Source organism: Hemicordylus capensis, chromosome 5, assembly GCF_027244095.1.
Source record: "Hemicordylus capensis ecotype Gifberg chromosome 5, rHemCap1.1.pri, whole genome shotgun sequence".
Classification (NCBI taxonomy): domain Eukaryota; kingdom Metazoa; phylum Chordata; class Lepidosauria; order Squamata; family Cordylidae; genus Hemicordylus; species Hemicordylus capensis.
Genome location: NC_069661.1, coordinates 115,406,627 through 115,433,219, shown reverse-complemented (window position 1 = coordinate 115,433,219; position 26,593 = coordinate 115,406,627). Strand labels below are relative to the sequence as shown.

The 26,593-nt window shown below is 43.1% G+C and overlaps 1 protein-coding gene across 10 annotated transcripts in view; it reads right to left on the bottom strand.

Annotated features, from left to right (window-relative positions):
- Nucleotides 1–26,593, bottom strand: part of KCNIP4 (potassium voltage-gated channel interacting protein 4) — a 598,831-nt gene that overhangs the window by 378,690 nt on the left and 193,548 nt on the right. Inside the window, exon 2 of one of the 10 annotated variants that reach the window (XM_053252530.1) lies at nucleotides 10,229–10,322. The exons of 8 other annotated variants lie outside the window; for them this stretch is intronic. The gene's annotated coding sequence lies outside the window, so the exon portion shown is untranslated. Of the gene's footprint in view, nucleotides 1–10,228; nucleotides 10,323–25,492; nucleotides 25,510–26,593 lie in introns of those variants that run through there. One more of the 10 variants, XM_053252536.1, reaches the window with a different exon arrangement.

Sequence of the window (26,593 nt, the reverse complement as noted above, 5' to 3'; positions counted from 1 at the left end):
AGAAGAAGAAGAAGAAGAAGAAGAAGAAGAAGAAGAAGAAGAAGAAGAAGAAGAAGAAGAAGAAGCTGTTGTTCTGAGTTGAATGTATCAACAATTGCCATGATTTCTTAATGGTCTGCTTATTTTTCTCCGTAAGGAGAGTCTTTAAAGATCCAATAGCTCCCTGAGGGGAGACGGCCAGAAAATTTTGCTTAAAGACTTTAAAGCCAGTTACAAATTTCCTTCTGAGCACCACACATTCTTGATCAAACCATCCCTGATATCTATTAAAGTATCTAGTATGGTATCTAGCATATCTAGTCTCAGGATAGATATGCCCCGATATTGGAGGAAGGTGATTTTGCTGTGCGGGTTAGCTGGAATGACAGGTGTGCTAAAGCTTTAACTGAGTGGTTAAATTCTCCATCTATATTAGAAAAGCGGTTTTATTGTTAGATTTTTATACCGCCTTTCATTATAACAATCTCAAGGCATTTCACACAAAATTTAAAACAAGACTACAAAAATCACACAATTAAAATATCAGGTAGAATATAAAAATACAGATGTGATTAAGATTAAAAAACAAGCACAATATAACCATAAAAAATTCAAAGCAGCAGCAATAGGAACAATCATATAAAAGCCTGGGTAAAAAGCCAATGTTTCACATGCTTTCTAAAACCTGTGATGGAGACTGTGAGGAGCGGATGGCCACCTGTGAGGAGAAGATGTTTCACATGCTTTCTAAAACCTGTGAGGAGCGGATGGCCACTGGGAGAGCATTCCAGAGTCTAGGGGCAACAAATGAGAAGGCCATGTCCCACGTGCACGACAGTCGAGCCTTCCTCATTGTCAGCACCTGGAGCAGAGCCCCTTCCCCAGATGATCTCAAGTGGTCAGAAACCTTTGGGAGCAGGCGGTCCTCAGGTATCCAGGGCCCAAACCGTTCTAACTGGTGCAGTCCCATCAGATGGGTATATCGACCAGTATAGTTCCCTTATTAGCAGATTGCAGAGCTTTTATGCTGCAGAAAAGAGGAGGAACTCTTTTAAACAGGGTAGTAGATACCAGGGTTAGTTTAATGAAGAATTTTTGGAGCTCAGAAGGAAATTTGTAGCTGACTTTAAAGCCAATAAGCAATCGACTGTCTCCTCAGGAGTGCTTGGATTTTAAACAAAACAAAACAATATCAGTCTCTCCTTAAGAAGGAAAAGAAGTAGTCCATTAAGAAATCATGGCAATTGTTGATACGATCAGTTAAGGAAAGAGATTCTTCTCTTTTCTCTTTTCTGGTGAATTACTGCCAGAGGCCTTAGTAAATCTCCAATGAGTGTGATTAACCAAATCCCAGTTCATGCATGGGAAGAACATTTTAGAACATTTTATGCAGGCTCTGAGCCAGAGTGGAAATCGAATGATCTAGATAAAGATTCATTACCTCCCTGGCCTGTGGTTACTCTAACTGAAGTTGTCAATTTGATTGATAAAATGAATGTGGGGATGGCTCGGGGTAGTAACTTGATCCTCTTTGGGCTAACTAAAGTGAACCCAGATTGGTGGGCTCCCTTGCTTGCATCCTTATTCACACACATAGATTGGAGAGCGCACATAGTGATAGCTGTCCCAATATAGTAAAAGGAGAATAAGAATGATCCAGTTAATTATCATCCCATTGGTTTTTTGAGTGTAGTGAATGTTGGAATTTGCTGCGGACAACGTCTCAGTTCTTTGTATGGAGCATGCTCCATACTGGCTTGGGAGTGGAGTCGCGGGTTGTTTGTCATAAGAACAGCCCTGCTGGATCAGGCCCTCAAGTATGTAGTACACCGCTCCTTGGAGGAAGAGCAGGATATAAATGTAAAAATCATCATCATCATCATCTAGTCCAGCATCCTGTTTCACACAGTGGCCCACTCAGAGGCATCCTGCCTTTGAGGCTGGAGGTGGCCTATAGCCCTCAGACTAGTAGCCATTGATAGACCTCTCCTCCATGAAGTTATCCAAACCCCTCTTAAAGCCATCCAGGTTGTTGGCTGTCACATCTTGTGGCAGAGAATTCCACAAGTTGATTATGCGTTGTGTGAAAAAATACTTCTGTTTGCTGGTCCTAAATTTCCCGGCAATCAATTTCAAGGGATGACCCTTGGTTCTAATGTTATGCTAACTTGGCAAAGAGGCACCTTTTAACGTGGTGATTTTCTTTATTTAGCTGGGGGAGAGTAACTGGCCCTATCCACCCCCAGCACAGTACCTCGAGTGATTGTTGCTGGTGTCTATCGTGTGTTTCTTTTTAGATTGTGAGCCCTTTGCGAACAGGGAGCAATCTTATTTGTTTATTATTTATCTGTGTAAACCGCCCTGTGCCATCTTTGGAAGGGCGGTATTTAAATCAAATCAACAATAACAACAACAATATGAAGGGGGAGAAGAATTTCTCTCTATGCACTTTCTCCACACCATGCATGATTTTATAGACCTCTGTCATGTCTCCCCACAGTCGTTTTTTTTCTAAACGAAATAGCCCTATGTACTGTAGCCTTGCCTCATAAGAAAGGTGTTCTAGGCCCCTGATCATCTTGGTTGCCCTCTTCTTCACCTTTTCCAGTTCTACAATGTCCTTTTTTAGATGTGGTGACCAGAACTGTACGCAGTAATCCAGGTGTGGCCACACCATAGTTTTGTATAAGGGCATGATAATATTAGCAGTTTTATTTTCAACCCCCTTCCTAATGATCCCTAGCATGGAATTGGCCTTTTTCACAGCTGCCGCACAATGAGTTGACACTTGGAACAAGCTGTCCACCATGACCCCAAGATCCCTCTCCTGGTCAGTCACCAACAGCTCAGATCCCATCTGCTCCCTACTGGTTTGTCTGCTCCCTACTTGTTCCCTTGAATTCAAACTGAGAGGTTCTCTCTCTCTCTGCATAAGAGACTGTTAGTCCTTTTGTGATTTTCTTAGCCTATGTTTAGTTAGTAATAAATATAAGACTCTTGTTTCTCAGTTAAAGTTGGCTTCTTGTTCAATCACTTATAGAGGATAAATAATTATTCTGCAACACTGAGTAAGCTATACGCAAAACGTCTGAATCAAAAGCTCCAAGATTGGTTGGAGCCTGAAGGTATACTTAGGGAAGAACAAGCTGGATTTAGATCTGGGCATTCAACAACTGATCACGTTTTAGTTTTACAACATTTATTAGGTAAATATATTTGTAAATTTATACGCAGCTTTTCTTGATTTTAAATTAGCTTTTAATCAAATTTCGAGAGCGATTTTTTGGGGGGAGGGGAGATTTAAGAACTCTTCTATTGATAGGAATTTTTTCCTCCTTAACTAGAAGTTGTACATGAACACTACCCTAAGAGTGAGATGCAATTTGCAAGGGTTGCTCGATAAGCAGGGATGCATTTTGGCCCTCTCCTTATTTAATTTTTATATTAATTCGAGGGCCAAATTTAAATAATCCAGACTTGCACCCACCTAAAATTGCAGGAAATAACATTCCTTTATTTATTTATTTATTTATTTGAGATATTTGTATACTGCCCAAAATGCAAGCCTTGGGTGGTATGATGATGATGCAGTAGTCATTTCACGAACCCCAACTGGACGGAAAAGAGCATTGAGATCTATAACTGTAATTGTAAAAGAATAGGCTTGTCATCAACTTCCAAAAACAAGTGATGGTATTTGTGAAAAAGGTGAAACTGCAAAAGTGGGTAGTTCAGGGAAGCAGAATAGAACAGGTTCATAATTTAAATACCTTGGAATAGGTCCATTACACGAGGATTTGGAAGTCCCACATTGAGCATGTTATGCAAATGGCATTAAAATCTTTGATGGCCATTAAAAAAAAATTTTTTTCATGCAAGGAAGATAAATAATTCCAGCAGCTCTAAGGGCTAAAACCCTGGCCTAAATTTTATATGGAGCACAGGTGGGGATTTATATTAATCGGGATGTCACAGAGACATTAAAACTAATTTTTTTAGAACCATCCTCTCTGCTCCTAGATGTGTGTCTAATGCAGCACTTAGATTAGAGACTGGGATGCCTAAAACTGAGGTGAGAGCTTGGAGGTATATAATTAATTATTGGCTCAAAGCTCATTTTTTTCCAACAGGACTATTTCCATTAGTCTGGATAGATGAGCACTCACTAGAGTTTATTTCTTTAGATTATGATCAGGCTAAACAAGTATTTCTTCAGAGGTTGAATGATATGGAATACCAAAACAAAGTTAATAGAATATCGCAGAATATGAAGGTTTGGGCCATAATTTTGTTCTTGGGAGCTTGCAAATTATTTAACAACATTCACTAGTCCCAGGTTGAGAAAAAGTTGTTTTAGGCCTAGACATAATGTTCTCCCTTCTGCTTTGTCACAGGGTAGAAAAACACAGGGTAGGGTCCTTTAGGAGAAGAAAGCTGGTCTTGTGGTAGCAAGCATGACTTTTCCCCAAAGCTAAGCAGGGTCTGCCCTGGTTGCATATGAATGGGAGACTTGATGTGTGAGCACTGCAAGATATTCCCCTCAGGGGATGAAGCTGCTCTAGGAAGAGCATCTAGGCTCCAAGTTCTTTCCTTGGCATCTCCAAGATAGGGCTGACAGAGATTCCTGCCTGCAACCTTGGAGAAGCCACTGCCAGTCTGTGAAGACAATACTGAGCTAGATGGACCTATGGTCTGACTCAATATATGGCAGTTTCCTATGTTCCTAGATACTCCAGAAGTCCATTTGCTGATCAAATCTGCCTGTGTGGGTTGGGGATCAAAATTCAGCATGTTTTATTATATTGCCCCTTTTATAAGGATGCTTGTATGAGTCATATTACCCCCTTATTGCTGAAATACCTGGGCAGCTCGTTCTATACCTCACTTCTTCTTTCTGATACAAATGAATGTATAGCCTCTGTGGTAGCTAAGTTCTGTGTGGCAGCGGTGAAAACACAAATGACCCAGTCATGAGACAGTTGTGGGCTTTTTGGTAACATTTTGAAATTCTGTAGCTAAACTTTAACAATAAATAAAGTTGCTGCTGCTGCTAATGAGAAATGGCCCACAATTTGTATTTTTCCCTGAGCCATTTTTGGAGGGGTGGTGTGTGTGTGTGTGTGTGTGTGTGTGTGTGTGTGTGTGTGTGTGTGTGTGTGTAGATAGATAGAGATAGAGATATCAAATTGAAGCAGCATGCTTCATCCTGCTTCATGGTATGATTGTCCCTCCTGCAGTACAACTATACATCTAAGTTGTACCTAAAACAGGAATAGATATTGTACACCTTGTGGAATGCATCTGGTTTCATAAGGCCTTTCCTCAATCAATACAACTCCATATGTGTGCTGTGTTTCAACTTTCCATAGACAAGTTATTCTGGAATAAACAAGAGGTGAGATTGGCTAACATTTTGAGAACATGTCATACATAAATTGTACTAAATCAAATCCATGGAACATTTCTCCATGATTGTCCTGAACCTGGCTCACACACACAACAGCGAGGTTTGCCAACTAACCAGAAAACAAATAGTCCAGCTAATTGGGGAGCGTCCATTTCCCCTCCCAGAACTGGACAATTTTTGTTGTTGTACTATACAGTATTCTCATTCTTGCTCATTTATTTACATTATTTTGTCTACTGTGCATAATACATACATGGTGGGTAAGGGAACCTGGTGGTTGGTGGATGCACCAAAGAAGCTGGTGGATGCACATAACACTCATATGGCAGTCACAGTGGCCACTCCTGATTGGAGTAGCACCATAATGAGGAAGAGTCTGGATGGCTGCTTCACTTGGGAGAAATAACACAAGTAGCAGCAGATGTTCCATTGGCAAAGGAGGAGAAGGTGGAGGAGGAGGGCAGTGAACAGATGGTGCAGAGTAGCAATGTGTTCACCAGCTTCCCACCTTGGCTGCTCATTACCAGCTCTCCCCAAGTTGGGCCTACCAGATGAACTACCTGCCTTCTTGTCTGCCTAGCACTCCTCCCTCAAGATGAGCAATGGCCAGGTATGTGATGGTGTCTTCGCCTGCCTTCCTCCTGGTTCTCTCTCACAGGAAATTTGGTCTTGGCTGCTGTGCAGGTGGGTGGTGGATGGGAAGGAGAAGAGACAGTGTCTTCATCTGCCTCCTCCCCTCTCCTGCATCTGTACCTGTCTTTTTCTACGTAATAAACTAATAGCAGTTTGGAGGAAAGGACAATTTACAATGGGGGAAGGGTTAAATACTCTCCCCAATCCTCAAAGCAGCTATCTGGAATTGCTAATTAGTAGGGATGTGTGTTTCGTTTTGGATACAAAACGTTTTGTGCACAAACCAGGCCATTTCGGCTGTTTTGTAGCGAAAACAAAAGACCCAATGCTCAAAACAGAAAATTTTGTAGCTGAAACAAAACGTCCCTGTTCTGGATACAAAATGTTTTGTTGTTTCGGCTGTTTCGGAACTCCATTTTGCAGTCAGAAAAAGTCTTTCTCCTTTGGTCTCCATTTTGAGTTTTGACATCTGTTCGAATTTCTGGCCCTTCCAGCCTGCAGATTGGCCAGCGAAAGCATGGGCTGATCTGCTGGCAATTGCCCCCTTATTCCTTTTAAGGAAATTTGAGGGTAAAATTTACCCTCATTGGCCAGTGGGGCATGTGCATTTACCCTCATTGGCCAGTGGGGCAGTGTGCATTTCATTATTGTTGTTTCACAGGGATGTGGATATGCATGACCTTTGGAAATCTGCCTGGCTCTTTGCAAAGTTCTGCTGTTGTTGATGTGTGATGTTGATGTTATTTGGGGTGGATTTGGGGGAGAAAGGGGGCTTTGGGGGCAGAAGAGTAGGTCAGGTGGTAGTGCCCCAATGGGTGCCTGCTGCCACCCAGATTCCAAAGGAATTTGGAAAAGGACTGATTTTAAAAGAATTTATGAAGTTGACATGTCTTTGGGGCATATTCAGGGCAGAAAGGGGGCCTGAAGGGCAAAATAGTGGGTTGGGTGGCATTGCCCCAAGGGCTGCCTGCCACAACCCAGATTCCAAAGGAATAGGGCAAAGGGCTGATTTCTTAGGAATTGTTGAAGTTTATGCATCTTTAAGGTTTTTCCCCCATAGGGAATAATGGAGATTTCTGCAGACCCATAACTGCACCTGGGGGGCACTGGGATGGCCAGGAGCGAGTGGTGGTGTAATGCACATAGGGTGCCAACCATCCACATGGGTTGCTAACTCATGGGGTACAGGGTTCTGTTGTTTCAGAGGTGTTCTGAGTGTAGATTCTCTGGTAGCATATGAGATTTTCTACAACAAACAATGAATCCACTCTCATATGCTATCAGATAATCTATACTCAAAACATCTCAGAAACCAGTACCCCATGGTTTAGCAACCCATGGGGGTGGTTGGCACCCTATGTGCTCTACACCACCACTCGCTCTGGGCCACCCTGGTGCCCCCCAAGTGTAGTTATGGGGCTGCTGAAATCTCTATCATTCCCTATGGGGAAGAACTTGAAAGACACATAAACTCCATTAAATCTTTAAAAATCAGTCCTCTGCCCAATTTCTTTGAAATAATTCTGACAGCTTCCTTGCCCCCACTGGGCACTACCACCCACCCTACTCTGCTCTGGGCCACCCCTTTTCCCCCCAACATGAAGCTATACTTTTGATGAAATCTCCATTATTCCCTATGGGGAAAATCTTGAACTTCAAAAACTCACCAAAAACCAGCCCTTTGCCCATTTCCTCTGAAATCTGGCTCGTAGCTTCCACCCACTGGGCACTACCATCCCCACCCACTAGTTTTGCCCCAGGGCCATTTTTAAAAATCCACAACGTTTCGGATTCGGATTTTGCAATTTCAAACAAAGAACAAAATTGGGGTGTTTCGGATTGGCTAATTTCAAACAAAGAACAAAATGGGGGTGTTTCGGATTTGGGCCAAAAACAAAACAGAAAAAAACCAAAAAGCACAACCCTACTAATTAGCTAAAAAAAAAAGCAGGAAATCATCATGCATCTCCTCACATCATCTATAGTTTGGCCCTCTGTGTTTTTTCTAAATTGAGCTCTCAAAGTGGCAACAGTGGGTGGTGTTGCAGATGGGGGGGAGCAAGATTATTTTGCCCCCAATATAGGAAAGTGGCATGAATGGCAGCACTGAGGTGAAATAATATTTTTAAATGAGAGCATTTGACATAGATTCCTCTGAACAGAATGTTTTGAGCAATAATCTAGTACTAGACCTGGAGGGAAAACACACACACACACACACACACACACACACACACACACACACACACACAAACTCCAAGTTTCCCTACAATGATGAGAATTAAAAAGTTGCCCTTCAGATTTTATACCTTCCAATATTTGTAGTTTGAATAACCAAAACTTATTTCCCTGCTATCTTTAGCCTTTTCTAAATCATTCTTTCACATGCAGCTTTAGGTTTGCTTATTTTTATAATAAAGTAAAAACAATCATAAGCAACTACAGAAAGGCTGACAATTTGGGCTGCATTTTAAAGCACTCCAGGGTCTGAGCAGGAAGAGACTTAAATAGCACCCTGGCAATGTGGCGTAGGAAGTCTTTCCTATGTAGTTTTGTGCGGTGCCTTTTTGATGTCAACATACACTGCTAGATGCCACTTACGGACTTCAGGCGAAGGGATTCCCGTCCCTCAATTACTTAGCGCTTGACAACTGGCAGCTGAATGTGTGAACTCACCCTGTTGAAAAGCAATCTGTAAGAGGTGGCACCGGGAGATGGGAGGTTTTTATCACTGGTGCAAAACCTGTGAGGCTCACTTCACACAAAGAGGATATTTCTCAAAAGCTGAAAGACTATATTGATTTGTTCCTGATTAAGAGCTGCATTCAAAATGCACATGGGACACTTCTTGTTTGAAGAAGCCCTTTGAAAGTACATTCAGATTTGTCCTTGTGTGCCAATCACACATGCAAATAGTTGCTTGATGAACATGTGTGAACCAGCCCTGCTTAGAGCCAGCAGGCTCCACAGAAGTGCCACTGGCATATCTACCTGCCTACTACTATTAGCTGATCTGGAGGGAAGTAACTTTCATTATACCAATATTATATTTATTTGCCTAATTTAGTTACTGCACAATATTATCTTATTGAAGATTCACTTTGCATTCTGTTTCCAAACAGAGCTTCACCAAATTATTGCCTGATCGACATCAAGTGTAATTGCACCCAGACCCAAGGAGACACGGACACATAATACGTTTTGTGGAATTGGCCACTTTTATTAAGGGTAACACATCAAATAGTGCCCGTGGGGCACAGCAGCTGGGATTGGCGCTCAACAAGCAGCAGTGTGGTCCCTAATGGGTCGGCCAAGCCTGTGGCCACCCCGACCTAAAAGCCCGTGGCGTTGGCATCTTGGCTCCAGGCGGCCCACCGTTTGCGGGGGTGTGCCCTTCTTCACCGACCTAAGGTCAGGTCTCTGCAATTAACGCCACCCGTCCAACGCTGCCAAGCCATACGGAAGGATGTCGTTTGCAGAGAGGTAGGAGCAATGCAGCATCCCTGATCTGCCAAGCCTCAAGGGATCCGCCCTTCCTCCTTACAGCCAAAAGCTTACCTAAGGTGCCACGCCGTTTTCTTGCTGTTTCCAGCCGCACTGTGCCCGCCCAACCCCCAGTCAAAAGTGACCATAATATGTTTACCTAGCTAACTACCCTGCTACCGTTTATTAACAGATATAGACTGGGGCAGGCGAAAAAAGGTGCACGCTAAGGCCAATCAAGCGTATACCCAAAAAATTCCTGCCCAGCCCCTGAAAGGCAACCAGCAATGCCCAGCCTATACATGAGGGAGGGAGGGAGTCTGAGAGAGGACTGAGCCGGCGCAGGCGCGCAGCCAGATCCCTCCTTCAGGCCCCACCCAGGAGGCACGTCGGGGCCATTGGGAGCTGGCTCCCAGTGCCACGTGTCCCTTCTAGGTGGAGGCTGGGGTCAAACGAGCCGCGCCGCCTAGAAGGGCGGCGATCGGCTAGCTTCTCTTCTGCAGAACACAGACCAGAAAGGCTCTACACTTATGAGGAAGGACAAGTGAGTGAGGTGAAGGCCATATGCTGGACCAGTCCCGGTAACAGCCCAAGACCCCAGTGTACCTGAGGCAGGGTGCCAAATGCCTCCCCCTTCTTCCACACACTGCTTTCCCCCGCTCGGTTATTCTTCCTTCCTGCCATGGCTTGACTTGATATTGTGTCAACGAGTGTGCACATACTCACCTCTGCCTCCTTTTCCTTTTGCAGTGGCAAGCGCTGCTACCACTTGACATGGTACCTGTACCTTTCTCCATCTTCTCCTTCATGGGATGCAGGGCTGGTCATGAAAAGGGATACAAAGTAGAAGAAGGAATGTGGAAAGGGCAGTAGAGTACTGGAGATACTCTACAGAGTGCAGCGAAGAGCTGCTCTGGTGGTGGAGGAAGGCAGGTGAGGCAGTGGAGGCATCTTGCTACCTTGTAAAGCTCGCTTTTATGTAAAGCTTTTGTACTTTGTGTCTTGCTGGTCAAATAACCGTAACAATAAATATTTGATTTGCTACCTTGCCAATGCCTCAATAATCCACAGCTTAATAATTCAGTCGACTCCATCCACTCATCTACTTGCTGATGGGACTGAGGGACGGCCATATAAAGAACTGTTCCCACTATGAGGCATGCAAGGTGAGAAGCAGAGAGGAGACTGGTCTGTTCTATCCTCTTCTTCCTACCCCATCCTGCTTGCTAGACACTCCACTTTATGTTCTCCCCATGAGGCAGCAAGTAGTCCAGGATCTACTGAAAGTTAGGCTTACTCCTGTTCCCTGCAGGAGTAACCTGGATGCCCAGACAGGAGCAGAAGGTGACGGCATTAAGTTGCCATAATGTGGCCTCATGCATTGCCATGTGTCCAACAGAGCCTCCACATCCTGCTCCCCACAACATCAGGACAGGACTGCTCCCTTTGTGTCTCTTGTTACTATCAGTTCAGCTTTTGTTACTATCATATTTCGTCTGTGAGAAATATGAAAACATACTGCATTTCTGAGAACAAATTTGATTTAGAGAAGATTGTTCCATGTTTTCTTAGGACTTTAAATCAGAAATAAATTTGTATTCTACATGTACAAAAACTCAGTACCCAAAAATATATTGTATAATCATGTTAATTACTCTCACATTTGAATGTATTTGAAATTGTAATTTCTCAATAACATAACCTTGGCTTTGCCAAATTTAACAATGTTCCAGCTGCACAGAATGTTTGATAGGCATCTGGTTCTATTAACATTTAAAATTAATAATGGTAATCATTTTCATTACTGGAATATTTTACTGAGAACAGGGGCAGCTTGTTATAATTCTGTTAAACAACAATGGTTATATCACAATATTTATTTTCCCTCTCAGTGTTTGCAGTTGCACACATTGAACCCTGCAGGACCTCCGTTTGAATTATTATGTCTGAACACTAAAACCTGAGTAAATCAAAGCTATTTTTGGAAGGTAGCATGGAGAAGCCATTGAGGCGGTTAGCTCAAGACATTTGCATTAAAGTTGTATTCCATACACACGGCTGATCCCTGTTGATGATAAAACATTGTAAGCGTAAGGTGTCAATACTGCATCTGCCAAATTGCTATTAGCTGAAAACCATGTCATTTGGGGTGAGAAGCTGTTAGCCTGTTAACCATAGGAGCAAAGCTGAATCTCCATGTTCTGAGACACGAATACCAGATGCTGGAAACAAGCAATGGGAGGAGGCTGCTACCATCATGACCAGTTTGTAGGCTCCCAAAGGCATCAGGCCTGGCCAAAATTGGAATAGGATGCTAGACTGAGTTGACATTTGGTGTGTTCCAGCAGGAGCTCTCCTTAAATTGTTAACTTTTCAGTGACTGTAAAACCCGGTATGAAGAAATTGTTGCTGAAGAAAGACTGTCAATCCAACCAAGTAAAAATCTCTACATGCTTTCTGGCCTCTGCTATGTGTGCTCTCACACACTAAGCAGAAAGAAAGGTTGTGTGAACACAACACTATTGTAAGACACTGCAGGGTTTGACCTAGGAGCCCCTGGGGATCAAGTACTGATACCCATTCCCAGGGGTGGAGCCACCATTGAGGGAACTGGTTCAAAGAATCCAGGCTGCTGCCCCTCAGGGGCCATGCTTCGTGCCCCAGACACGCCCCCCGCATCTGACGCCAGATGCGGGTGGCTTGGCTAACCGCTCCCTGCATCTGACGTCAGATGCTGATGCAGGGGGCAGGGCTGGGGATCTGCGGTGGCCGCTGCTGGCCTCCCTCAGTGCCTGCCCATTCCACCATTTGGGCTGCTGATACTAGGAAAGGAACTGAAGGTACTTTGTTCAAGATACCCACACTATAGATAAAGGTCCTCCTGCTCCTGGGAGTCAGGAGATCCCAGCATCCCAGCTAACTTACCAATTCCCTGGTGGTTCCTACACTTTGCTGGCTTGTTTTGCTGTGGCCTTAACTTTCAGAAATGTGGCACTGGCTTGCTCTTTTCTCTGGGTACCAAACTTAAGTGTGGCTCCCTTCTTGTTTCCAGGTATCTGCTGCAACCTGTTGTGCCTGGCTCTGCCAGCACACAGAACTGAGCACTGGACATCTGCATCAGCATGTCAAAAATGGCACACAGATTACAGCAACCACTCAGAATAATGCACTCCAGCTCCTAGAATTGCCTTCCGTTTGTCCCTTTTATATCTGTTAGGGAGTCTATCTTTCCACTTGTAATAAAAAAGCACAATTGCCCTGTTGTCAGGGAGAGGAGGACTCTTACAACCTTTCCTTTGGCAAACATTCTCATGTGGAATGTCTGCCAAAAGCAGCATCTATGGCACCTAACCCTCTTACCAGTGGGGTGTGCTGAATCATGCCTGCTGCCCCTGCCTCCATGAATTAAATGGAAGATCTGAACAGAGCCCTACATATGTATAACTATATGCAAACCCTAAGGTCTTCCATGCAGAGAACCTTAAAGAAACCAGGGGCCTGGATGGCATATATTGCAAAAGTGTTTATCAGACCTTCGGGCAAACATGCCTGAAGTCTGATGCCCGCCTTCAAGGGGCTAGGTCAGTGATTGTGACCCTGCTCTCCACTCCACATGTTCTGCCTATATACTTTTGAACATCTGAACAGGGCCAAGGTGCTCCCAGTTGTAACAAGCTCTGGGAAGCATCATTAGCTCCACCTGCCAGTTCCTTCTCTGGCGCTTCTGTCTGCCTTGCATGCAAAGTGGCAACCCTGGAATGCTCTGTTCACATTTTTAATGGGCAGATGTTCTCAGATTGATGTTTTGCCTGCATGACAGCAAAAACAATAGTAAGGCAGTAAAGATTTACTTTTGAAGTCTGCTGAGCTTTTTACAGACACTGGTGAGGCAGCCCCTCTCTTCCCCTTTATGAGCACGTAGTCATGCTGTGCGACCAATACAACTTCCCACCCCTGGATGACTTCTGCAGCTCTTTTCCCTCAAAATTATTACTCAGTAGAAACTGAGGAATAAAACTATTGATTCAATTTCAGTTTCACTGAAGTTAGATTGGCCAGTGGCCTATCAACTCAAAAAAGATCTTCCTCTTACATAAAATAGCAGGAAACACATGAACCAACTGTTAAAATCTGAGGATGTAGGCAGTGGCACCTGATGCAGGTGCTGCCACGGGCAGGCCAGGGCGGGAGGCACCTTTAATCATAAACTAATAGATGCTAAACCTCTCCTCCCACATCTGAAAGCTGATTTGAGCAGTGGGGCACTGCTGATGACCCGCTGCAGCGTAGAATCGGTTCTGCCATTCAGCTGGGTGAGGCCATTTGTGTGGCCAGCAAATGGCCTCCACACATGTACGGAGGCCAGCTGAGTGCCGGAGCCGATCCTCCACCACAGCAGGTGCTGGGTGGCATACCACTGCTCAAAACAGCTTTCAGGTGCGGCAGGAGGAGCGGTAAGCACCTACAGTTGAAGGTGCTTCCTGCCACTCCCCAGTGGTGCCTATACCAGCCGCAACTGGATGTAGGCTTCTTGTGGGGCAGGCTGCCAAGTAAGCATCTGTAGAGGCAGTGCTGAAAAGCTGGTCCTGGGCCAGTTGCCAGAGCAGCTGTGCACTGGCTACCGAATCAGAGCAACAAGGAGGAGAACACAGGATTACAGGACTGCAGGGGTTGAGCAGTCTTGCAAGAGGCCAAGCCTCCAGCTCTCAGGAGTTATCTAAAACCCTGCCAAAGAGAAGTAGGGTGCTCAGAGGGCCTGATGAGAGAGGTCCCTCACTGCTCGACAGGAAAGGCTGAGCACCCTAAAGTGAGATGTGGATACAGGTGCTCGAACCTCCCTACTTTCTACCATATAGCCAGGATTATATACCATTACTGAAGAGGCAACAAACAGCTGAAAAGATCAGACAAACCTTGGAAGCCAAATTTATTCAATGTACCTTTGTTTACTGAGTGGAAATTAATAGGGGCACAAAGTAAGGCCTTTTTTGTGACAACACCCATTTTAGGAATTGAACTATTCAGGAAGGAACTATCAAGAGATTCAGTTGGCTTATTTCCATCAAGAGTTTAAAATGTATCATTTCCTACAAAGATGTGTTTTCTGCAATGTACCCTGGTATTACACTGATGTTTCCCGCAGTATTAAATGTGGACAACACACACTTGTGTCTGGGAACCCTGATTGGGCCAGGGTCCTCAGATGCATGTCCAAAAAGTGTTTAGAAATGCATGGATGATGTATTTCCCACATTGTACATGTGTGCAGCAGAAAGCCCCAAAATATAAGTGGTGCACATGCTCAAAGCAATTTTGACGTATAAACAAAAATTGTGGACCTGCCCTCAGACACTGAAATTTCCAGTTAGACCTCTGACACATGGCAGATTTTACCAATATACAATTGTTCTCAGGTGAACTGAAGTTTTATAGTCAATGCCATGGGACACATATAGCCACAACCCACAACCCTATGTTGGGACTCATTTATCAAACAGTTTTAACTGGTGGATGTTTCTTAAGAATGATATGAAGAAATTTATTCAAAGCAGTAATTCTCTCTACATTTCACAGCTCCTTCCAAGGAGAAACTGAATTTATCTCTGAATTTCAGGGTTCCTCCCAATTCCAGAGAATTTTCTCAGATTATTTTTCCACATTATGCACATACATATCCATCTAAACCATTAGTGAATTTGAAAATTGTGTTCATATGACAAGAATGTATCTCTGTGCGATGGTCCTAAAATATTTAAAAGAATCAAAATTATGAACTTTTGGGCTTCACTCACACAGTTTCTGCCAGCCAGGAATGCAAGGCAGCAAAACAGGCAGGGTTGCCTCTGAACTGTATTTGGAAACTTCAGATGGTTCAGAAGCAAGGTTGTTAATTGGGACTCATCATACAAAACATATCATTGCTGTGATTCATGATCTCTATTTACTTCCAGTTTATTTCCAAGCAATAGTGACCTATAAAGCCTTAAACAGCCTAGGACCAGGGTATTTAAAGGACCACCATATCCTATATGGACCTCCCTGCTTGCTGAAGTCAACATCACAGGTTCTGATTCTTGTTGCCTCCACCTTCAGCAATTAGGCAGGTGGCTAGCAGAGTCAGCGACATTTCTGTGATGGCACCCAGGTTGCAGAATGCCCTAAAGATATTTCCTTGGCATCTACTTTTTTTCCTTTGACAATGGGTTAAATCTGTTTTGTTTACACAAACTTTTGATAGTAACTATTTAATTCTGCATCTATTTGACCAGTTTGTGCTTTTTAAAAATTGCTTTCTCCCCTTCCATTTCTTCCTTTCTTCCTTTCCCCCTTCATTTTAAATATTAATTTATACTGCATTATTCAAACTTGTTTTTAAAATCTGATACTAGCTGCCTTATATTTTAAGTAAAGAAAATTAGCAGCTCCTTCCCCTGTAATGCATACTTCCAAGTTCCTTTTGGCTTCATAGAAAAGGGACTTAAGGATCCTCCCCCATCACCACCATCTCCTTCCTGGTGGTGTAGATCCAACTAGAGATGACCTCTTAGTAAATTTATTTATTAGTTTATCACAATTATATATTGCCTGATATGTGTACCTCTAGGCGGTGTAAACAATTCAAAACAAATATAAAACAGAGTAAAACCAAAAGAGTTTCATAGAATAAAAAAGTTAAAACAATTTCATAGGAGAAAATGTACACTAAGTGTCACTTCATTATTGTGTTTTGACAGTAGGATCATCAATGAACATTTATTCAGGGGGGGGAATGAAAAGGCCTTTTCTCAGGGTAGCTTCTATCAGACTTAGGAGGGCAATGCAACATTGGGGCATCCTGCAGTTAGGAAAGTCCAGCAAGAACATAATCTTGTGTACCCCACCTAGAGATGTATATATCAGGAGGAATATCAATATGACAGAATAAATAAATAACCAACTAGTTGCTCATACCACTGAGCACACCTGACCCAGAAGGCTTTATAGGGGTTGAGAGCTATCATTTGACCAGCTCTGCCTGTTATCATAAAGAGGCGTCTTTGCTAATGTGGTTGGTCCCTAAGTACTTCCCTCCTTTGATCGGATCTAGATGATGATGGAAAAGCTAGATTCCTGGCTGTCATACCCCACATCTCAGGTTCAGAATCCAGATTCAGCAGTGGTGGAAAAGAATGGCTAGAAAATCATTGTTCTAGCTTTGGTTTTCAAATGTGCTTGCTGTTGGATTTGGCCCAAACATTTTGCCATTTGCAGTATCATTGCTTGCAGGTCCCCTATAAACAAAGAGGATGCAGGGTACTGATGCTGAAAGAGAGGGCACCTAGGAGCAATCATGCCAATCCCTCATGATAACTCTTCTTATTCCAGTGATCCATCAGATCAGTGACAGGAAGAATAATGAAGCCAGTGGGATAGGTTTACTGTCGCATTAACTGCCATATGCTCACATGCTATTGAGTCACTGAACAGTCACCTTGAAACCTCCTGCTTGAATTTGTTTGAATGAATAACTAATACAATAAAGCATTTAAGGGAGAAAAGAGTCATTGGCCAGAGCTCTGAATCAGAGCTCTGAAAATTCAGCCTAAACAATAACTTTCCCTGTATATATATCTATTTTTTTACAGCAGGAGGAGCTTGTTCTGTTGCAATGCAATTTACTTTAAGACATGCATCAATAAACTCAATATATACTCATAAAAGCCCCTCAACTCTGTTTTCCCTTTATTTCACATAAATGTCCTGAGGCAAATCATCAAATTCAATCTGCATAATTTGAATGACAACAAAATTTAACTACATTGCCTAAGCTTCATCTGCAAAGAAGGGAAATCACTTGTAAGAAAAAAACCTGGAATTTTTGAGAAGGCCATAAAACTGTCTTAACAACTGTAGGAAATTATGTGTATATACACTGCCTGTTCTTGCCACTGAGGTATTGTATGTATAACTGTGTATAGGCTCATGGTAGAGTTTAGAATGTTTGTGTCAGTCATCAGTTCCGTAGACTGATTGGTCAGTTTGTATTCCTTACTGGATGCTTGAGACTGTTATTCTTTGGCTAGGATGCTCTTTCAATCAGAGAGTAGCAGACGCTGAGGGTGCCACCGGGGTGGGGCAGCGGGAGAGGCAACTTTAAGGGTAAATTAATAGGTGCTCATCTCTGCTCTCACCGTACCTGAACACTGTTCAGAGCACCAGTGTGCTGCCCAGCACTCCCAGAGGTGGGGACCCCTTCCGCCACTCACCTGGCCGCCAGCAAGGGATCGGCTCTGTGGAGGCCAAATGAGTAGCGGAGAAGATCGCCGCCGCAGGGGGTGATGGATGGTGCACTGCTGCTCTGAGCAGAGTTCGCATGCAGCGAGAATGGAGATCAGCTTTTATTAACTTACCCTTAAAGGTGTCTCTCACGGTACCCTGCCCGGTGGCACCTTCACCAGCCGCTACTGACTCAGAGTTGGACTGTTGTTTACGATTTGGTAATAGTTCAGTAATAAACCTTAGTAACTTGGTTCAATAAACTGGACAAGCCTCTGTTTTTGCGCTGTTACACTCCTCTACACAAGGTTATGGGCCTAGAGTGCTGGAAATAATAAAATAGGCAACAAGAAGTTTATGAATAAGAAATGGCTACTTCCAGGTCTACAAAGATGCATCCGGCTGTAGAGATGCTGAGTGATACAAACTATAGACACTGGTTATTTAAAGTAATTATGTGGTTAAATACTCTTGGAGTGTCTTTTGTACTGGAAGAATAGAGACCATTAGATAGTGGAAGAGAGAAGCAGGCATGGGATGCTGCAAACATGCAGGCCATGGGGGATATCTCCTTAAATATAAGTGATAAATTGATATATCATATAGAAGATTTAAAACACCACAAGAGAAAAGCAGGAGAGATTGCAGGAGGTTTTTCAACAGAAAACTATGACCAGTCAAGTCTCTCTCATACTAAAGTTGTGCAACAAAAGATTCAAAGAAGGAGAAAAATTACAGGCGCTAGGGGTGTGCAAACAGGTTTGAATCTGAAACAGTTTGATATCGAACCAGTATGGTTCAGAGCCAAACCATCCCTGGTTTGGCTCAAATCTAGACTGAAAACCTCAGGGATTTGTTGAGCCTTATCTTTTTTTAAAAAAAATAAAATAAAATCTTTTTTTCCTATTAACTTACCCCCTCCAGTGGGATTATCTGAGGTTCTCCAAGTCAGCCTGGACCCAGGTCATACAGAGGCCCATTGTACAGGTGCAATGGCTTCCAAAATCACCACCATGCCAGGGGAAAGGCCCGAACGTGCTGAAAAATAGCCAAACTCTGCCATTTTTGAAGAAGGGAAGGCCGATGGAGGGGAAACCCCTGTGGACCCCCACCACCACCTCAGAGAACCCCCCCCCCCCCGAGGAGGCAAGTTTTAAAATAATTGTGTGTTTTTAAAAAAAATCCATTCATGAACACACACACCCCCGGCCCTACTGGACTGAACCGGGTAGGGCATGCCAGACCGAACTGGTCTGGTTCTGACTTGAACTGAACCAGCCGGTTCCATGCACACCCCAACAGGTGCACATAGGCTCTTTCTTAGGAGTATTGAAAGAATTAGAAAAGCAAGAGATAAGATTGCCTGAACCAGCCAAAATTGGGCTCTTGCTTTGCCTAAGCATTACGGAAGTATTTTTAATTTCCTGCAAATAAAGGCGAATGTGACTTAACATTTTGTACAAGAACGTTTGTTGGAGTCTGATCTGAGAGGACAAACAGAAAGCAAAGAAATGGCCAAAAATTATGCTCATAAATTTACTAATGGCAGGCAAAGTTTTGTGTGTGCAAGTACTTCACATTTAAAGAGTACATGGCTTAACAGAGAACAGAAAAACAATTTACAAGAGAAGAAGAAAGACAAGGATAAATATCAGGAAGGTGAATGTTTAAATAAACAGACTACTGCAAGTATACATTAGACCCTATGGAGGTTTGGGAGGGAAGGTTAAAAATTATTTAAAATCACCCGCTTGCCCATTTCTTTTGTGGGTTGGGTGGTAGGTAGCACTCACCATGCCCTATCACAAAACCCACTTTGGTGTCCCTAGGAGATACCTATGGGAAACAAGGAGGTGTTCTGAGTTTCTCCATTGTTCCCTATGTCCAGAAAAAGCTGCACTCACAGAGTGCACACACAAGTTTTGCATTGTAATTTGCAATGCATTTTGCAACCCTGCCTTGAAAAACACTGCAGAATCACACAATAAAGGGGAATCTGTCCCTCCAAACACAGAATACACATTTCAAAGACGGTCCAAAAATTGCCAGTCACAGTGCCTGCAGTGTAGTAACCTCATTGGCACAAGTTGCTCTCTCTCACACAATTATGACCCCTTACTTCCTAGCCAGGTGTGTGGCTATAATGGAGCAGAAGGTGACAAATGTCCTTAGGCCACCCCCGCTTGCAGGACTTCGGGGAGCCGCCAGGGGCTCATGCCCAACCTGCGTCAAAATATTTTGTCTCTGTGCCACTGACCGAGCACCCAATGTTGAAGAATGCCGAATCAAGCTATGTGGTAATTTTTGCTTTCCTCATGTACCTTCTTTCCTTCACACTAATGATGCATGGATCTTAGTGCCAAAGAGGCAGATGAAGGGAGCTGTGCATGACAACACATCAGTTTCATTTCCTGGAGCCTTGTGGACTCTTCTATCACAGAAGGGAAGAGGCGATGCTAGGGTCCACATGGTAAATGTGGAGCCTGGAGCTGCAGCCCAAAGGGAGCGTTTTGGGGAGTTCTTTAAAGCTCCTATAAATATTTCAGCCTCCCTTCTTCTCAGTTTCAATGCCCTTCCAGGTTTGCACGAGGAGCAGAGGTGATCTCTAAACTACAGTCGCCAACAGTCCTTGATTGGCCTGGATATCCTGTAATTTTGGGGGAAGTGCTTGTCCTCTCTGGGATGCTCTTAGCATTGCAACAGTTGCCACAGCAGCACCCTTAGCAGCAAGCATAATCATAAGCTCAACCAGAGCAACTAGTGACCAATTAGAAATTCACTGTACTGAAATGGATTTTCAAAGAGTAGTTAAAGAACTGCAGTTTCTGAACACTTACAATAAGAGATCCACTGCTCTATTCTGCTTAGTGAAATACATGTTTGTGTTCATTCTTTAATGGTGCCCCCACAAGCCCCCATTTTAGTATGGAGGGAAGGAAATTATTTATGTGATATTATAGCACACCTAGCAGATAACTGAAGGCCTATAATGAAAAATGTAAGAGATTCCACAGCTATCACTTCAGTCACACATTTGTATTGGAGTGATAGTGGAGAGAGAGTTCTCTCAATTCAAGAATATATAGCCTTTTCTCCCTCTGTACATCCCTAAAGTACAAAGTATTTAGTCTTAGCCTAATTACCCAGGTACTTAGAAAATATCAAAATAAAAAGAGGATACTTTGAGACGATAGTCCTTTTTGGAGTTCCTTCTAAGAGTCAGATTTACTCTTAGAAGGCATAGAAATGCATTTCGTCATCAACTGTCCTCATCCAATACAGTGTGTCTATAATGGTGCAGAGGGGAAGTAACTTGCCTAGGGAGCAAGAGGTTGCTGGTTCGAATCCCCGCTAGTATGTTTCCCAGACTATGGGAAACACCTATATCAGGCAGCAGCGATATAGGAAGATGCTAAAAGGCATCATCTCATACTGCATGGGAGATGGCAATGTTAAACCCCTCCTGTATTCTTCCAAAGACAACCACAGGACTCTGTGGTTGCCAGGAGTCAACACTGACTTGATGGCACAACTTTACTTACTTTATTGATACTGTTAAACTTTGGTAATGGTCAGAGTTGAAGGCACTTCAAGGGAAAGAGAACAGTGATCATTCTGCCATATATTAGTACAGCAGCTTATTTTTATAGTGAACTTTTTTGTTAAAAAACAAACACCCACACGCCCATGCCTGAGCACTGGACACCAACCCATATTGCATTTAGGAAGTGAGCTATAACCAAAATCTTTTTAAAATAACCTTTCAAACTAACTTGGTACAAAACCATCACTAACTAAGGCTGCAGTCCTAGCACTTACTAGAAAGTCAATACCACTGAACTCAGAGAAGCTTCTGAATAAACATGATTAGGTTTTCATTGTAAGTCCCATTTTATGTTAAGGTATATTTTCCCCATGCTGGAGCCATTATTGGCTTAGTGGCAATGTGGAGATAAGCAATACTGGCCTACGCTGCAGGACTGCTGCACAGACTACCCAATTAAATTATGTAAAGTAGTCTGAAAACTTGTACTATAATGGCAAGTATGTCAGTGCTAAGTTTAGGCTAAAGTTCACAGTAAGTGCAACCAATGAAATATGGTAGAAGACAAACCGAAAAGTCAAGCACCTTTTATATCATCATTTTGGCCAAGACTTATTTAGATATTCAGTCATCCAAAAATGTTCAGTTTAAGATGATAGTTAAGATGCTTCCAATTTTCACGTGTACTCTAAAAAGTGTGGAAATTGTAAGTTAAACTGCTCATCTTAACTTCCAGACCATACAAACTGCAAAGACTTTGTATAGTCTTGTAAATTGTGCTGCTTCAGAAATGAGGCTCCACGCACCCACACGTTTACATATGCGGAGGCCTTCCACAGACCTGGTTTAATCATTTACACATGATTAACTTTCAGCAGGGCAATATTGTCAGTAAAGCTTAAAAGATCCTTCTTGGATATAGACAACTATAAAATAGATTACAGATTAGTGGCATTATTAAAAATAGGTAATTTGTAAGGTGTAAAAGGTAATCTTATTAAGTCACCCTTTAAAAAAAGCTTGGTGCCTCTGGCATGTATGTGTCCGTGTGTCTGCTGACTCACCCACTACTTTATTAAAAACATGAGCATGCATATTCCCCACCACTGGGCCACTCGGCAAACTCATATGGAAGAGGCGGGAATGTTCAATCTGCCCACATCACTGTGACTGATAGGGGAAGAAGGCGCCACTCATGGAGCCTAACACACCTGGGTTCTTAGTTCCCCCCTGCTCGGTAAGTGCAGGTGTTGGGGCTGCTCCCCAATTTGAGAATGAGAGACTTACTATGTAGATGTTCCAATGAGTTAGCCATAAATACAAGTTCTTCTGAGGAATAATCAAATGAGGACTGAAATTCAGAAGGGGTAATGCCCTTGCTAATGACACCCATCATTCAAACAGCAGGAGTATGTGGAGAATCATTTTAGATGAAGGTTAATCATTTGGTGTATTTGTATTTCAGTATTTCTTTTCAAACTTTTCATTCATACAAATTTTTAATCAGCTTTAAAACAAATTACCCATCCTAAACTTTCAGGATAGACCCATTTGTTCGCACCAATATAAGTAAATCAATATACTCTCTCTGAGTTCCCACTAGTGGATGCCAAAAGATGCTCAACTCCTATGAGATAATTCTGGGAGCAAAGAGGGGTCCTCATATTAAAGGTAAAGTATGCAGTCGAGTCGGTGTCAACTCCTGGCAACCACAGAGCCCTGTGGTTGACTTTGGTAGAATACAAGCAATCTTAAACATTCTCACATAATAGATCTGCTGTGTAAAGTTATTACAACTAAGCAAGGAAATAGCAGAGCATGTTGCTTCAATAAGTAAAGCTTCTTGGCTGAAATATGGTATCCAGGATATAATATTTAAATTTTTCCAAATAGGAATTCTAGCAGTTTGTGTATGCCAAACTATTCACCACACTCTCAGTGTGATGCTTTGCCTCCTTTTAAAAAGCCTTTCCCCTTTGTGAGCTCAACAGAATAGAACTGGAGAATGTGCTGGTTAATGAGGCATGAGCCGTGCCTTCTAGGGAAATGACTAATGGCAAATGTGCTGCAGAAACTGTGATCCTTCAACAACTTTCTCCAGAGAGGGCTCACTGAAATCAAAGTGGCTACACTGCCCAAAGCATTTTAAAGCAACAGAGCCAGAGTCCATTCATTCCCCAAAGAGCAAATTCTGTAACCTGTGCCATGTGTTGCAAATATCTGATTCTGCACACTTGCTGCAAGAGAGAATTCTCAATGTCAAAATGTGCTGGTTAGCAGCACCTTTACAAAAATTTAAACATTTACTGACGCAAACTCACCAAGCTCCATAAATATGCTTGTCATGAACACACACAAGTTTCTAACTTAAGGAGATAGAACTAACATTTGACTTACAGATAGCTCTTGGAATATGAAAAAGGTGTCCTTGAAAATGAAGAAATGAACATTTGTAAGGTTAAAAAAAATCATAGTCTTAAAAGAACACGTGGACTTGTACAGCACCTAGTTTTCTCAGTGGATTAATAAAATAAATATTATACTCATTCAGTTCTTTCTCCAAAAGATTATTTATGTATTATCAGGGACTTGCTTTTCAAAACTGATTCTTTCTCCATGCAAAGGGGTCCCCCATTTCGGCAATCTTTGGGGACACAAAAAAAGGTGTAAAACATTTACATCCTCTAAAATGCCATCAGAAAGCCACTGGAAACACAAGATCCCTGTTTAACCAATATGTTGTACATGCATTCAGATGTCTGTACACACACACAGGGGTGGAGTCACCACTGGGCGAATGGGTTCAAAGAACCCAGGCCACCACCAATCAGGGGCTGCAAGCACAGACCCAGACACGTCTCCCACGTCTGATGTCAGACACGGGGGTGTTATTTCGGTCCCAAAAAGGGCCACGTGGTCCTGCTTGGAGCTGAAACCTTAAAGTCAGGGAGAGCTGCTCCTGGGCCGATTGATCTCCCTTCCAAACGGGCCCCATTTGGGAGGGAGACCATGTCCCCCACATCTGACGTCAGACGCAGGGTCATGGCTAGCCAGGCCCTTGAGTCTGATGTCAGACACAGGGGGCGGGGTCAAGGGGTCGCGGCGACACATGGGCCACCACCAGCACCAGCCTTGCAATGCTTCTGCACACACGGTTTGTGTGAATGACTGCACATACATTCATTTTAGAAGTGAAGTTAGCTACAGGTCCCCTGAAGTTTAGTATACAAACAGGAAGCGTACTGCTCTACATGCATTCAACATAATGCATGAATAAATGTACATACGTACAGATCTGTACATGCCCACACTGTACAAAGACTGTACATGCACTGAACGCAACATGTGAATAAGGCTCATGTGCCATGCAATCCTTTCCCTCTTTTGTCAAGTGCTTTGCCAAGCCCATGAGGGAGGCACTATTATTCCACAATGAAATGAGGTTTCTTCCTAGAGTAGCACTGCTCTTTTGGAGAAAACTTCACATAAGCTGGCACAAACTGTGATATGCCAAACTGAGCATTTTTAGGAATGCCCATCTGAAAATCAATTAAAGGATGTTTATAATGCATGAAACTTAAAAAACAATTCTTATATTTTTCATTGTTTGCACATTCAAAACCTGCATTGGCCTGGTGCACATTCCAACTACAGATTATTCTTCTCTGCCCATATTAACCATAATTATATATTCACATTAGCAGCACCAGAAGGGTTCAAAGACAATTTAAGCTTCATGTGTGGAAACAGCAATAGCAACCATTTTGCTGCCTTCCCACTGCCTAGAATTCCTCCCCCACTATATACACCAGCCAAAGTGGTGGCATTTCTCCGCACTCACTAGGGGCTGGCCTATTTCCTGCTGCCACTGTATTTCTCTTCCCCCCTTTACCCATTGCTGGGACTGGTTCCCACTGCTGAGAACCAGGTGGAACCAGCAGCAGCAGCAGCAATCAGCCCCAGTGAGTAGAGAAGATTCCCTGCCTTCCCACTGCAGCGGTGTTTCTTTCTCTTTGGGCCTCCTGCATGCACCAACCGAAGTGGAAGCATTTCTTGCTGGGGCTAGCCTGGTTCCCACTGCTGTGTTCCACCCACCTCCCCACTCCTGCTGGGTCTGGTTCCTTCCTTCCAGCATGCAAAATGCAGAAAAAAACATATAAAATCCTGAAAAACAACATGAAGATACTTACATTCTTAGACTAGCCAAGACTCCTTAAGAAGACTTGCTGCTATCTTTCTTACATGAGCTTGAAACACAGCTGGGTTGTTATCTAAGGATATAAATCTGTTGTTGAAATGAAAAATGGGATAAGCTCATGGGAGGAAGATAGCAGCAAGTCTGCTTATGGAGACTTGGCTAGTCTAAAAATGTAAGTATCTGCATGTTGTTTTTCAGAGTTGTTATTCTTGGAAATGTTGTTTCTGTAAAACCAAGTCTTTGTTTTAAATTACTCCTTAGGCTTTTACCGGTTTGTGGAGAAGCTGGTTTTGTATGACAGGATTTCATTGGAATATATTTAAGTGTATAATGATCATAGTTTTAATAATAGGTTGTTCCATTCTTGTTGTTTTTTAAGTATCCAGAATTTACATATTTTAATCATTGAAATATTTCATTATGTGTTTTAGTTTGCCCCTGAAGGAGGCTTTAGCCGATACGCGTTGGGCTACAATAAACAATTTCACAGCACCGTGGGACTTTGGTCTCCCTTTCCCTGCATTTTGATTGGGTACTTCTCATTTTTCTTCATTTCTTCTCCTTCCTTCCAGCCCCACTTCGGCAGAAGCAAGCAGTGGGGTGTGTGGGAAGAAACGTTGCAGCAGCAGCAAGAAAGGTGCACACTGGATCCCTGGGTGACAGGGATGGGAGGAGAAGAGATTCGCTGCTTACTGCTGCCACCACAGTATTCCCCCCACCCACTGAAGTGGCGGCATTCTTCCCCACTCGGTGCTGGGGCTGATTCCCACCATGATTCTACATCCCATTGCATCACTCATGTGTGCCAAAGCTGCTGCCAGTCTGTGTAGACAATACTGAGCTATAGTCTGACTTGGTAGAAGGCAGCTTCCTATGTTTCTAAGGAAGGGTTTCAAAATACATTGCAAATTGCAATGCAATTCTTTTTAGGCCACAGGGAACCCATGTTCTGCCAAATGGCACCCATGTTCTGCCTTTGTCAATCTGAGATCCAGCAAAACCATTTAGTTATAGCAGCAATAGCCCAGCATACTAGTATACTCAATGCTGAGAAAAGAAAACTACAAAATCAAACTTTCCTTCCTCCTATTCT